General features: G+C 39.6%; 1 protein-coding gene and 1 long non-coding RNA gene across 4 annotated transcripts in view; one reads left to right on the top strand and one right to left on the bottom strand.

Annotated features, from left to right (window-relative positions):
* The window catches only part of LOC146400146 (uncharacterized), a 30,144-nt gene extending 23,454 nt beyond the window's left edge, over positions 1-6,690 (top strand). The window contains exons 4-5 of one of the 2 annotated variants that reach the window (XR_014816305.1): positions 2,170-2,598; positions 5,947-6,690. This is a non-coding gene — a long non-coding RNA (uncharacterized LOC146400146). Of the gene's footprint in view, positions 1-2,169; positions 4,699-5,946 lie in introns of those variants that run through there. The other variant, XR_014816306.1, reaches the window with a different exon arrangement.
* The window catches only part of PAPPA2 (pappalysin 2), a 522,663-nt gene that overhangs the window by 297,366 nt on the left and 210,362 nt on the right, over positions 1-14,935 (bottom strand). The gene's annotated exons all lie outside the window — the stretch shown is intronic.

Below are 14,935 nucleotides of genomic sequence, written 5' to 3'. Positions count from 1 at the left end.
CAAGATAAATGGGTACCAATTTGCATTCAGAGAAAGAGATCACGAATACACAATAAATACATTGTTGGTGGAAGACCAGAGAAGCACTATGTGGATGCCTGCATTTAAGTATAACTTTCAGAGAGACCAGTTCTTCCCTCCCAAAAGCTACCCAGGTAGACCCTCAATGGGCCTCTCCTACATGATCCACTTCTGGAAAACTGCCAATAGCTAGCATTTTTTTTTAAGTTTTAATCTTATTTTAAAGAATAAGGCAGCAGTTCTTAAACCTAGCTGTGTATCAAAATCATCTGAGAAAATTTTCAAAAATACAGAAGTAAGGCCCAGAAATCTGAACCGTTTTAAGTTTCCCAGATAATTCGGAGGTAGCCAGATTGGCACTGTTACATTAACCTCATTAAGAACCACTATCCTAATTTATTAAAAGAAACCCTAAATGTCCTTTTGATATACTCATTTATCCACCTCATAATTTGTTAGGGAAAGCAGAATCAACTCTAAGGTATTACACCTGCAGATTGTTGAACAACACAAACAAATGCACCACGTGAGTATAGATGCTTTACACTTGACAGATAAATGCTTGAATGAAGACATAGGGCTGATCAGAAAGCAGAAGAGTGTTACTAGATTGAGTTATTGATAATTCACTCATTCAACCAATCAGCTGACAAATTCTTATTGAAATATTTGCCAGGTACTATGCCAGGCTCTAAGAATATAAAAATGAATAAGAAATTGTCCCTATAAGACAAAGAAAGAAAAGCTACAAAGAAGCTTGCTTCCTGAAAGTACCCACCACAATGCTTCTGAAATGTTGTCTGGAAATTTTTACTAAGCTATGATGAGATATCACCTCATACCAGTCAGAATTGCCATCATCGAAAAACCTACAAACAATAAATGCTGGAGAGGGTGCAGAGAAAAGGGAACGCTCCTACATTGTCGGTGGGAATGTAAATTGGTACAACCGCTAAGGAAAACAGTATGGAGGTACCTCAGAAAACTAAAAATAGAACTACCATATGATCCAGCAATCCCACTCCTGGACATATATCTGGAGAAAAACATAATTGGAAAAGATACATGTACTCCAATGTTCATTGCAGCACTATGTATAATGCTAAGACATGGAAGCAACCTAAATGTCCATTGACAGAGGAATGGATAGGGAAGATGTGGTGCATACAATGGAATATTACTCAGCCATTAAAAAGAATGAAATAATGCTATCTGCAGGAATATGGTTGGACCTAGAGATTATCATATTAAGTGAAGTTAGACATTGAAAAACAAATATATGATATCACATATGTGGAATCTACAAAAAGGACACAAATGAACTTATTTGCAGAATAGAAACAGACTCATAGACTTTGAAAACAAACCTATGGTTACCAAGTGGGACAGGGCAGGGGAAGAGATGGACTGGGGGTTTGGAATTGGCACATGCACACTGTGGTATACAGAATCATTGGCCAACAGGTACCTGCTTTATAGCGCAGGGAACTATACCCAATATTCTATCACAATGTATATGGGGAAAGAATCTGAAAAAGAAGGGATGTGTGTATAACTGATTCACTCTATTGTATAGCAAAAATTACCAAAACATTGTAAATCTATTGTACTTCAACAAACCTTTAAAAAGATTTTTAAAAAAGATCTAATGCAGCTCCCTAAGAAGAGACCATACTCCTGCCCTCTTAATCATATTTTCCTGGAGGTAAACTGTTCACTGCATGGTAAATAGCCTGATACCTCCTCCAGGAAGCTATTCCTAAAAAATAATAGTTTTCTATAATATGTGCTTGATATATTTCAGGTCAATACTCTCCTTGTGTATTGAACATTATCTCCCCTCCTTTATAATGCTATTATAAATATTTGTTGTAATGCTATTTTAAATATTTTCAGAAAGATATTCTGCTAAATTGTACCAGTCATATAGTTCTTTCTCCCATGACCTGAGTGCCAGCTTGTGAGAGAGTGGCAGCCTGATGCCTGCACCCTGGGCCACTGAGTGTTATTGCACCATATTGCAAATTCTCCTCACTAGAAAGGGTACTTCCAAAGCTATCTTGTGCTGAGTGTGTTCTGCAATGGGTATGGCTTATCCACCACATCCTCTCTCTCCCTGATGTTTGTTCGATGTTTATATGCCAACAGTTTTGACCGCTGATAACTGAGAAAATGTTTACAAATGACAGTACTAGAAAGAAAACCATGAAGAGCAACATAATGGATGTCAAAAGTTAAGTTTTGTAGGAGCTTGAAAATTCCTCAGAAAAAAATGGTCATGGATAAGAAAAGAGAAGGAGAAAATCAGCAGGCAAGAGACTGGTGGGAGTCCTTTGACACATGAGGAGCCTAAACTAACATTGTCGTCTGAGAGGACCTCCAGACAACTGTATGAATGGGGCTGAAGGAACATGACAGGTCACGACTTCGGAGAATGCAGAGAGGAGTGAAGAGCCATTTGCCAAAGTACAAAAGAGGGAATGTGATTCCACAGGATCTGTGCCATAAATAACCCTTATGGCTCTTATTCAATTAGCGCTCCCTTTTCCAAGAGGACAATCGATGCTGCCAAACTGGGTAGGTATGATTATTTTATTTCTCCTACTGAATGGTAAGCTCTTTTAACAAGAGATTCTATGTCTCAATTATATTTGACTTCCTTAGGAGTCTACTACAGAGTCATGCCAAAAACTTCTTAAATGAATGAATGAATGGATTTCTGAATGAAACAGACTAGTCACCATCTCTGACATGTCACTGTCATGTGTAATAAGGGTCTCTAGTGGACTAGTAACAAAAATCCCACATAGGTTGGGGTTCTCTGATTTATGTCTTCTCATCACTTCAGAATATCTAGATCTCACTTTCAGTCCAATCAAAGTCTCCCACAAACTGAATATGTTGCCCACCAAAAAGGAGATTCAGAAATTATTCCTTCCTCACCTAGGCAATATAGATGAGTTTATACAAAGAAAGTGACACCTTCAAGGGAGCCTAATGGAGCATTATCTCCCCCTCTAAGAGGACAGAAGGAGAGGCAAGGCAGTGTGTTGGGTCTGGCCCAGGTTTATCAGATTTGATTTTCCTTTCACTCAACACTCAGAGAGAGAGAGAGACCAACACTGGGCACCTTTGCAGGAAACTGCAGTGATTTTAGCAGAGTAGAAAGTGGAAGAGTGAAATGTTATTACTATAACAACTGACACCATAATTGTTCCTCAGAGAACAACTGTCTTTGCTGAGTAAATACCTTGATAAGCAGCTTACTTTGGAGGGTGAGTCATGAGAATAACAAAGAGATAGATAGCTATCCTATATGAGAAAGCAAGAGCAATGTGTTTTGTTACTGAAAGGTGAAAAAGAGAAAGGATCTAAGACCTAAGGTGGAAAGGAGAGAGGAACTAGGATGTAGGATGAAGCTCTGGAGTAATACCACTTGTGAAAGTTCTCCAGTGGTGGGGCAAAGACATTTTTAAGAATGAGGACAGTCTCAGGTTCAACACTCTTGATATGGCTATACTTTAAAATCCTCTTGTTATACCTCAAAGTTTCTTATTAAAATCTACTAATCACAAAAGAAAATTGCTTTTAGGCATAGAAACTGTGAAAACAAAGAGAAGATTTAATGTTTAGGTTGCTATTTTGTGTCTTAAATTTTGTTTAGGTTGATATTATGAGAAACAAAAATAGCATAAAAGGGACAATGAAACTACCCATAAAGGAAGCAAGAGTTTAGAACCAATGCTAATGAAGAGAAAATAATTTCCCTAGAAATTCCCTAGTAATCCTGGGGAGTTTTTTTGATCTCTCACAGATGTGGAATTGGAGCTTTGAGTCCATCTTATCTAGATCTCAAGAGAAAGAAGGGCCCAACTAACATCAAGGTTATGGGCGAATAACAAAAATCTGTGTACATTGGCATTCTCTGGTTCACGCCCACTTATTTTCATAGAATCAAAGGATCTCACATTCACTCCCAAAAAAGTCTCGCTAAATCTTTCTAGATGTTCCTCAGACACATTCCTCATGTATGCCAGAATAAGACTATCTGCCACTACTTGGTGACCGTCACTTTTCCTCTTTCCGTGCTTGCCTCATGGAAGTGACTTCTCACTGCCAGCACTACCTCTTACCACAGGTGTTGCTTCCAATGGCTATCCCCTTCTCCCCTGACCAAAGTCACATCCCAATTAAGTCATTCTTTCTAAAGTGTGGAGATTCCACATGTTTTAATTATCCGAGGCTGTGTAAAAAACCACCCCAAAACTTAGTGGCTTAAAACAACAACTTATTATTTCTCATGATCCTGTGGGTTGACTGAGCATTTTTTCCTGCTTCATGTAGTGTCAGAGGCTAGGATGGTAGAAGATCAAAAATGGCCTCGTTGACAATGGCTGGCACTTAGTGCTGGCTGGAGGCTAAGAACTCAGTTAGGGCTGGAGGCTGGAGGCTTTGGTTTTCCTCCAGTGGGTCTTACCCTGTGGTTTCTTGGGCTTCCTCACAACATGGTGGCCGAGTTCCAAGAAAAGTGAAAGGGGAAGCTGTAGATCTCTTAAGGCCGGGCATTAGAAGTTACATAACATCACCTCTGCAATATTCTATTGGTAAAATCTAAAGAAGGGAAAAATACATTCCATTTCTTTATGGGAAAAAAGAAAAGAAAGAAAGAAAGAAAAATTGCAGTCATCCTTAACTTACTACACCATCCTACTCTGCGTGCACACACACACACACACACACACACACACTCCAGTGCTGTACTCTCTCACACTGAATCTCTAAGCACCCCTCTACTTCCAACCTCTTGCAGAGAGTCTATATGAGAACCACAAGTCTATTTCTATTGGCAGCACCCTAAGGCTTAGAAAACAGAAGAGGAGAGTCTGGTAGCAGCACCAGTCTGCTGAATTGATCCCTCCCTGCCAAGCAGTCTCCTGCCTAAACTCCCTTGCTTTTCAGCCCACATTTCCTCCTTTGACCAGCCCGTTTATCACAGGGTTTCTGCTGCACTGGCTTACTCAAAAAAGCATGAGTTCACCTTAATCAGAAAGATATGCATGTGCCATCTTTGATAAGGGGCTAACTATGAAATGTCTCTGCTATGTATCCACTATTGGCACAGAGGCGACAGACTCTTCAAAGTGTTCATGATGGTCACAGATTACTGCAACTCCCTGAATCTAACTCAGCACAGCAATTCGGCTCTCTGGAAGTATGCCTCAACTACCTCAACCTGAACTACTTTAGAAGGACTCCCAGTGGGTCAAGGTCCTGAACTGGTGCAATTCCAAAATTTTCTGGTGCGTCCAGGAAGCTAAGAAGGTGAAAAATCACACAGCTACACTTACCCCCCCAAAACAAATTCCCAGCATGGTACAGTCCCTGATCAGCCTGTGTCTAGATCCAAGACTAGCAAAAACTCCTAGGGGGTAAAAAAAAAGGTAGAAGATAGAACTGAATGAGGAAGAAGAGGAGTGTAGCATTTCTAATTCCCACCTTGTCCTCAACATAGAAGTTTAAAACTGCTAACACTGCAAAAGGATGACTTTCCTCCTGTTCCCTGTCCAGACAACCAAGATTCTGACCTGACCAACTGCTAAAACCATACCCCAAGGACAGTTACCAATTAAGCAAATTAAGCCAGAGATAAGGTACAGTCTTTCCCCAGTCCACACTTCAGGATTCAAACTGCTCCTCTCCACCCTCAACTTTCAGAAGAAACACAGTCAAGGAGAAGAGCACTTGATGACAACCAAAGGGACAATGAGTTTCTTCCCATGGTAGCTTCCCACCAACTCCTGACTCTGCGCTTCACTGTGTTTTGTTATGAATATTAAAAAGGAAAAGGTGCTATCAGCAAGAGCAGGGTGTTTGTGATAAATTACTGTCTTGGCTTCTATTGATTAATTGCAATTCATTATTCAGACAGGTGATGGGCAATTCATGTTACTCCCACTTCCTGGAGATGATCAGCAGCCAGATCTTCCAAACAGCTAAGTGAAAAAACAGGAACAACTCAGGACAGTGAATGGTGTGTTGCTGAATGCCCTGTTTCATTAGTTCTCCCTATCATCATCTCATAGAGAAGCAAATTTCCAATTCAGATGAATCTGTATCATCATCTGAAAGCAGGAACAGCAAAATACGTTTTTCCTTAATGAGAAAAAGTAGTGCAAATCTGAAGAAGCACAGTGTCCCAACTGCACACCTTTGCTGCTGCTCTCAGGTCTGAAGGTCATGTCCTTTCCCCTCCCTGTCTCCCTCGACCCTTCTCTTTATTCATCCAACTCATTCTCAGACTTCTCTCCAAAAGCCACTCTAACTCCACAAGTGAGGCCAGCACTTTTCTTCTGCACCCCTCTATCCCCCGTTCTCACCTCCACTGCTGCACTTGCCCCGATGTAAAGTTACTCAGTCATGGTCATGTGTCTCTCCAGAACAGGAGGCCGATAAAGATTAGCGCTGTGTCTTTCTCTGCTTGCGTCACTAGATCCTGATCCCCTCTCTGGCACATACAAAGTATTGAATCCACATTGAACTGAGCTGAACAGACATCTAACATACTGTTGAGTGACTTTTAGCATCCTCTGCCTTCTCCTTGATGGTAGCAAATCAGTTATATTATTATGTTTCATAGTCATGAGGTTAAATTAAATGCATCTCAAAGAAGTTTTGAGCCTGCCTGATCTCTGCTCTCTAAAATAATGTGGGTGAACATTATAGCAGCAATACTTTTCTATTACTTTCTTGACTCAGTCTTTGAGTCGCTTTTCCAGTAAGAAGTATCCTTTGTTAAGGTATCCACAGTCTCTCCTGAGTTCTTATTGCGCTAAAGCCAGATGTTTGCAAGTTATATGGCCATTCTGGGAACGCTGTCCCACAGATTGACAGGATAAACTTACAACTTGCCCTCACCAACACTTTACATACATGCTCCCACACACATGTATATGTGTACAAGAGTGTGCCCATTTGCAGATAGTTTCTGAATTTATCCTTGAAAAGCCCCCATAAAGCTTCTCAGAATTATAAGGACTCTCAATTACATTTAAAATACACAGAATTTTTTTATTTTAATATTTTTAAGACCACACCTGTAGCACATCGAAGTTCCTGGGGCTAGGGGTTGAACTGGAGCTGCAGCTGCCAGCCTACACCACAACAACAGCAATACTAGATCTGAGCAGCATCTGTGACCTATGCAGCAGCTAGTGGCAACACCAGATCCTTAACACAATGAGCAAGGTCAGGGATAGAACCCAAGTCCTCATGGACACTATATTGGGTTCTTAACCAGCTGAGCCACAACAGGAACTCCCGAATTTTTTTTTTTTTTATTGTGCTCAAAAGAATTATTTTCTGCTTACCTTCCTTTCAAAGTCACTGATGCTAAACTTCAAGGCCTGGGTGTTCCCAGGTATCTTCTGGTGAATTTCTTTTTTTACCTGTCAAGTTTTCCAAAGTCAAGGGTAACTCAAGGAGTTCCCATTGTGGCTCAGCAATAACAAACCCAGCTAGTATCCATGAGGGCTCTATCCCTGGCCTCGCTCAGTGGGTTAAGGATCTATCTTTGCTGTGAGCTCCGGTGTAGGTTGTAGATGCTGCTCAGATCTAGAGTTGCTGTGGCTATGGTATAAGCCTGCAGCTGCAACTCTGATTCGACCCCTAGCCTGGGAACTTGCACATGCTGCAGATGTGGCCCTAAAAAGACAAAAAAAAAAGCGGGGGGGGGTGTAACTCCACAAAGGCACTGCACCCTTCTTCTGGCATTCCAGTAGATTGGGATGGATCACATAGATTCTCTGCCTCTGGGTTGGACGATTATGGCCCTGAAGGTAGATACCCTCATATGATGTAAGATGTACTATGTACATCTTACTTTCCTCCAAGGTGTTCTTATTTAAAGTAAGGGAGGCAGCAAGAAGTCTCAGAAGATACTCCAGACTGGGAGTCAGGAGAACTGTCTCAAATATTTTACAGAAGGAAGTGGTACATGAATACGTAAATAGGTAAGTAGGTAGATAAGTAAATAAACAGAATTTCTCTACTAACCAGCACTCTGAGATTAGGCAAGTCATCCCTCCCCTCTGGGCCTTAGTTTCTGGTTCTCTAAAATGAGGGGGAAGGCGTTGGACTGGTTGGTCACCAAGCTGTGTTCAAGGCTTCTAGTCTATGATGTCATCTGTGAATAGCTTTCCTTCCTCCCGCTTTCCCATTCTCACTGCCGGTATGGCTCCTCATTCCCCACCATTCTCTCCCATGGATCTTTCTCCTCAAGGTGACTTTAGATCTGCTGAGATCTGCTTCCTTACATTTCATTCGTTTATGGCCCTGGAATTCTATCACTCCTCAGTCCATGGCCCTTCTCCATGGTGGCCGTTCACCCTTCAATCTTTAAATGCTTTCTTCATGTTAACAAGAAGCAAAGAAAAGCCCCTGACTCCCTTATTTCCTGTAGCGAACGGTTCTGAAGTGACCTGAAAAGTTAATGTAACTTCCTCAAATGCCTCACGCATGGACCTACAGAGAAGTGAAGCCGCTGGCTCACCCTGGCTCTCAGTCATCTGTTTTTAATTGCATCTGTCCCCGTATTAGCCATGGGCTTCAGTTTCACAGCCTGGGATGAGCCATTCAGGGAAACCACCTTCCCCGTCTTCCCCAAACACCTCCAGCCTGAAAGGAGCCGTCATGGATAGCATCTCACGTTGATAGTTTTCCTTTTAATATTTATAAACAGGAAAGTATTTTTCTCTCCCCCACTTGAAATGTATATATTCACTCATTAAAAGGCATTGACGTGGCTGAGGTAATGGCCTGTCGACAGATTTACAGCAGGAACCATCTCACTGCCTGCAGGCCTGTGCGTTTTAATATAATTAAAAGGCTTCTGTTTGGAATCTTAGCTAATTAATATTCATGCTTTCCTCCTTCCACCTGCCATTCCCAATTTGCTGTCTTTTTAGGAGATTGATCATGGCCCAATTAATCCTACCACCAGTCAAAGCAAGGCAGGCAGGGGAAGAAAGGGGGAAATGCCATTGCAGTGCTGGCTTCCTAATGAGAAAAGAGCATGAAAGAATGGAAATCGCCTGGTTTATGAGGAAAGAATCTCTATGAATATGGGAACTGGTAAGAGTGGAACCACTGACCAGGAATTGTGGATTAACTGCTCTCACTGAAGTGAGCTCAACTTATTAATCTTCGAGAGTCTTCACAAGTTTCATTCATGCTACAAATCAGAACAGGAAACTGGAGAAGCAGGTAATATATATTTTTTTTAATTTTTTAAAAGAGAATAAAAGTGAAAATGGCAGCAACAGGTATTTCTCACTACTCAGTAACTGAGAAAACCATCCACCAATCAAAGTGTGGTCACATATTTTTCTTTGTCTCTGCCATTCTTTAACACCCAGGCTTACGAATGGAAATTGTTTTGCCGGAAAAAAAACAAAAACTAAAAACAAAAAAAAATCCTGGTACGTGGTGAGCATAAGAGTCTTTGTAACTTAACCATTCTCAGAACTGTGAAAGCCTGTCACGACAGAGAAACTTTTAAGCTTTTTCTACTTGACTTGAAAGGAGAGAAATGGAGATCTTGGCAGTAGTTGTGATAAGACATCCAATGGTCATGGACCTGAGCTTGAGGAAGCTATAACGAAAGAGGAAGATGAAATGGTCTCTGCCTTCCCAACACAGTCACCCTTCCCAATCCTAGGCGTCTCAAGAACATGTTGTCTGGGAATGAGAACAAGAGCCATAAAAGAAAGTCAGTTAAGCAGAGCACTTCAAACTCAGGCTAGCTGACAGTGGCTGGGTTAACTCACCACTTTGAGTCCCATCCACAAAACGGGAAAACAACACCTCCACCAGAGAATTTGTGAGAACTAAAGGAGAAAAAACCTTTAAAGTGCCAGCAAAATAGACAATAAGTATTAATTCCAGCTGAATATCCACACTATGGTGGTGTAGAAGTAACAGCAATTCCATGTCATAGAGACGAATATTTTTCCAGAAAGAGTAAAGGAAGATGGGGTGGAAAGGAAGTCACTCTCTTGGCCACAAAATGCATAGCAAGTGCAAAAACCCAAAAAGGAGTTTATCACATCTTTAAGCCTGTCTTGCCCAGTGCACTAGATATTAATAGTGGAACAAAAAGGGGTTACAGAAGCAAGATAAAAATAAAACCAACAGCCCTGGGTTTACGCAACAGGTACATGTAGTTTGTTGATGAGTCACTGGTCTGAGAAATCTGTTTAGGTTCAGCAGGAAGTCCATGAACAGGCTGCAGCTTAATTGTCCTTCCACCCTGTCTGCTCCCATTGTGAGCTTGGGGCTCTTTCTTTTTTAAAAGTCTGAGCAATCACATCCTCCTGGATGAGATCATGTAGGGAATGCATTGCTGATCCATCCAACTGGAACACCCTCTTATAGTTTCCAGCTATCAAATTCCCAGTCGTATTTAAGGACAGCACAAGTATCCCCTTCTCTGGGAACCCAGCCCCACTCACCTGGAAAGAACTAATCATTCTTTACTTTGGACCTTCCAAGGATACTTTTTCTCTATTCACATTTGTAAGTCCCTCTCCCTCAATGATAACGGAGATGATATTTGCTAACAATTATGGAAGACGTTCCAAGTACCAAGCACTGTGCTCCATGTTTTATGGACACTATCTCAGTTAATACTAGGAGCTATATATTTTCATTCCCCCCATTTGGTTGATGATGAAACTGAAGTTTAGTGACTGTCATGAACATCTTGCCCAGAGCCACAGAGCTGGTAAAACAAGATTAGGACAAAAGCAGTCAAAGTCCAAAGTACTCCCTGCCATTCCAATTCATCACTGTCTCTTCAACAACGCTTAGTACACATTCAAGAATGATTTGCACACTAAGGATCCTTTGGGTGGTTTGAGGAGTACACCTGACCAGTGGGGCCAGTCTGGAATAGGCAAACCTATTGCACTGGAGGAAAAGGCTCTCCACAGTTCATCATCCTCGTCACACTTCCATTGACCCTCTTTTTGGTCCTAGCCATGCCCAAGAGTTGATGCAAAGCCCCAAATTTCCTTGAAGCAGATTTGACCAATGAAAAAGACTGTGGAGAAACAAATTTACACCTCTTTGTTTCAGTTTTATGTTTTGTCAAAATGTTATTATTGGTGATGGGTCTAAGCTTCAGCAAAGCAGAGGTTGAGTCCAAATCACTAAACCTGAAGGGATTTCTCTACGGGGATTTAGATTGGGTATGACAAACCCATACATGAAAGGGAAAGACACCAGAGGCTGATTTGGGTTAAGGTCTGCGCAACCGAGGCGTATCCTATAGTCTAAGACAGCCATCCATAAAACTGTGGTGATAAACTTTCCCCACCCACTATGTTGAGGGCATGTGTGTGAGAGTCTTAATGTGAATATGCCTGCTCTTCAGAAAAAGTTGTTATGGTCCTGTTTTCCCCATGGTGATTTAGCTTTAAACCAAGCCCTGGGAAGATGCTTGAAATGCATTCTCTTTCTCCTCCTGACCTTCCAGCAAGAGAAAGTGAACTGCTAACAGAGGATGCAATTTGTAAGTGAGAAGAGAGTCATTATGAGCCTTTCCTAGTCTTTCAGGGAAGAACTGTGAGAGGCAGGAGAGATCACAGAATTCAACTCTCTCATTTTACAGATGAGGAAGTTGAGGTCAAAGTCAGGGAGTTTGTGGAATGAGAGATGGGCCAACTGGATGGAAATAACATGGCTGGTTCACAGAAGAAATAAGATGGGAACACAGACATTCCAACCTCTGTTGGTATTTTGTTGTTGTTCCTCTTATCAGAGATTAAAGTTGAATTTTCCACTTTGATAAATGTTTCATTAAGTGAGAGTGGAGAGGAAGAATGAGTGGGAAGAAGAGATAATAGATCGTCCCTTCAAAACAGCTGAAGAAAGAACAAGGAAAGTGTTTTGTGGCTGGTAGTTGAAGGAAAGAAAAAGAAAGGAAGAGAGAGAGAGAGAGAGAGAAAGAGAGAGAGAGAGAAAGAAAGAAAGAAAGAAAGAAAGAAAGAAAGAAAGAAAGAAAGAAAGAAAGAAAGAAAGAAAGAAAGAAAGAAAGAAAGAAAAAGAAAGAAAGAAAAAGAAAGAGAGAAAGGAAGGAAGAAAGGAAAAGAAAGGAGGGGGGAGGAAGGAATGATGGCAGGTGGAAAGAAGGAGGAAGGGAGGGAGGGATGGAAGGAAGAAAAAAATGAAAAAATAATGAAAACTTCATTTGAAAATTTAGAAAAACAAAAAATAATTAGTTTATCCAACAAGCAATAGAATGAGTGAGAGGAGAAATGAATAGGTCATAATCATTCACGATTTTTAGAAAAACCAGCTCATCCCTAAATTTTGAAATTGTCACAATTCATCAGCATCCTGCAAAACATATGGTGAGACTGGTGCTCAAGCTGATACCCAGAAGCACTTGTGACCCAGTGCTGCACTTCTTACGTTGTTTTGCTCATTTGAAAGAGGCTGAATATCTAGAGTCCATTATGTTTTATTAAAGTTTAAAATTTATTTTGATCAAGTTTATTGAAGAATAATTCCATAAACTAAAATGCCCATTTTAGTACATAGTTCAATTTTATACATATGCTATAATAAAAATATAGAATATATCCCTCGCCCTAAAAAGCTCCATCATGTTCCTTTATAGTCAGTTCCTTCACTCTTTGTTCCATACAACCAATGACCTACTTTATATTCCTTTAGATTAGCTTTATCTGTTCTTGAACTTCTTACAAATGGAATGACAGCACATGTACTCTTATGGCTGGCTTCCTTTATTTAGCATAATTCTTTTGAGATTCATCCATGTTGTTGCATGTATTAATAGTACTTCATTCTTTTTTATTGTTGAGTTTAGTGCTCCACAGAATGGACATATCAAGATTTGCCACACAATGTTGGTTATTTGGGCTATCCCCAGTTGTGGACTGCTATGATTTATGTTGCTATGAATTGGAACATATTCATGTATGAGTTCTCAAGTGGACAAGTTTTCATTTCTCTTGAAATGGGATTATTGAGTCTTATGACAAGCGTATGTTAAACTTTACAAAAAACTGCCAAACGATTTTCAAAGTTGGTTGTATATTTTTGATATTCCCACCAACAACTGGGAAAGTTCAGTTGCTTCACATTCTCATCAAAACTTAATGTGGTCATTTTTTTTAAACGTTATCCTCGAAATATTGTGGTATCTTGCTGTAATTTTAATTAATTTAAAATATTTTAAAGTGCTTATTGGCCATTCATATACTTTCTTTTTTGCAGTTATAATAAAATATTTTGCTTTTTATTCTTATTATCAAGTTGTACCTGTTTTTTTATATTTATTGATACTAGTCCTTTGTCTGATACAGATGTTTTTTCTCCAAATTTTTGGCTCAAATTCTAATTTCCTTAACTGTTTAAAGAAATGATTTTAATTTTGATAATGTCTAATTCATAATTTTTTATGCTTTATATGTCAAAAAAATATTTTTTTCAAGGTTGCAAAGATCTTTCTCCCATGTTTTTCTCTAGAAGTTTTATAGTTGAAGCCTTTAAGTTCTATGACCCATTTCAAGTAAATTAATTTTTATGAAATAAAGGGTAAAGGCTGATTTTCTTTCTATATGACTATTCATTAGTTCCAGCACCATTTGTTTAAAAGATTATCTTTTCCCACTGAATTTTCCTGATTCCTTTGTCTAAGTCATTTGGCCATGTATATGAGGATCTAAAACTGGACTCTTATTTTGTTTCATGAACTGTCCTTACATGAATACCACACTGTTCTGAATACTGTAGCTCCGTGGAAATAATTTAAATCACACAATGTAAATATTTGTACTTTGTTTTAATTTTTCAAAAAAATTTTAGCTATTCTAGGCCTTTTATATTTCCATGTAAATTTTAGAGTAATCATATTAATTTCTACAGAAAAGCCCCTGGAATTTACAATTGGGGTTGCACTGAATCTCCAGATGAACTTAGACATTTGATTTACAATGTTGAGTCTTTTGACTCATGAGCATGATCTAGTGCTCCATTTAAGTATTATTTAATTTCTCCACATAATGCTTTGTAGTTTTTATTGCACAAGTACTGAAAATATTTTGCTAAACTATCCCTCAATACTTTATAATTTCATGTTTTTTGTTGCTGTGCTAGTGGTATTGCATTTTTATTTCACAGTTGATTTTTGTATATTGATCTTGTATCCTGTGATCTTGCTAAATTTACTTATTAGTTCTAATACTTTTTTAAAGATTCCTTAGGGCTTTCTATATCATTTCCATTATATCAGTTTGTTAGGGCTGCCATAAGAAAATTCCAAAGAAGGGGTGACTTAGAAATTTATTTCTCACAGTTTTGGGGTCTGCATGTCCAAGATCAAAGTGTCAGCAGATTTGTTTTCTTCTAAGGACTCTTTCCTTGGCTTGCAGATGGCACCTCCTTTCTCTCTCCTCATGTGGTTGTTCCTCTGGGCATGCCCCTGATGTCTATATCCAAATTTCCTCTGCTTATATGGACATTGGTCAGATTGGCTTGGGGCTTACATTAACAGTCTTGTTTTAACTTAATCATCCTTTAAAGGGCTATCTCCAAATACATTAATATTCTGAGGTGGTGGGGTTGAGAGCTTCATCATGTGAATTTGGAGGGACATAATTCAGCCCATAACAATCATCAGGTTGTCCACAAATAAAAACATTTTTCTTCCTCTTCTCTAACTATATGCCTTTTATTTATTTTTCCTGTCCTATTGTGCCAGCTAGAACCACCAGTAAACTGTTGAATAGAAGTAGAGAGAACAAATATCCTTGACACAATCTTATATGGAAAGTATTCAATTGTTCCCCATTAGGTATGATGTTCACTGTAGTTTTTTAGAGATGCCCTG

This window comes from Sus scrofa, chromosome 9 (genome assembly GCF_054392235.1).
Source record: "Sus scrofa isolate SSC_HxYL_T2T_F1_AM1 chromosome 9, Sscrofa_HxYL_maternal_Yorkshire_Landrace_v2.0, whole genome shotgun sequence".
Taxonomy (NCBI): Eukaryota; Metazoa; Chordata; class Mammalia; order Artiodactyla; family Suidae; genus Sus; species Sus scrofa.
The sequence above is the reverse complement of the archived record's forward strand: the minus strand, read 5'-3'. Positions and strand labels throughout refer to the sequence as shown.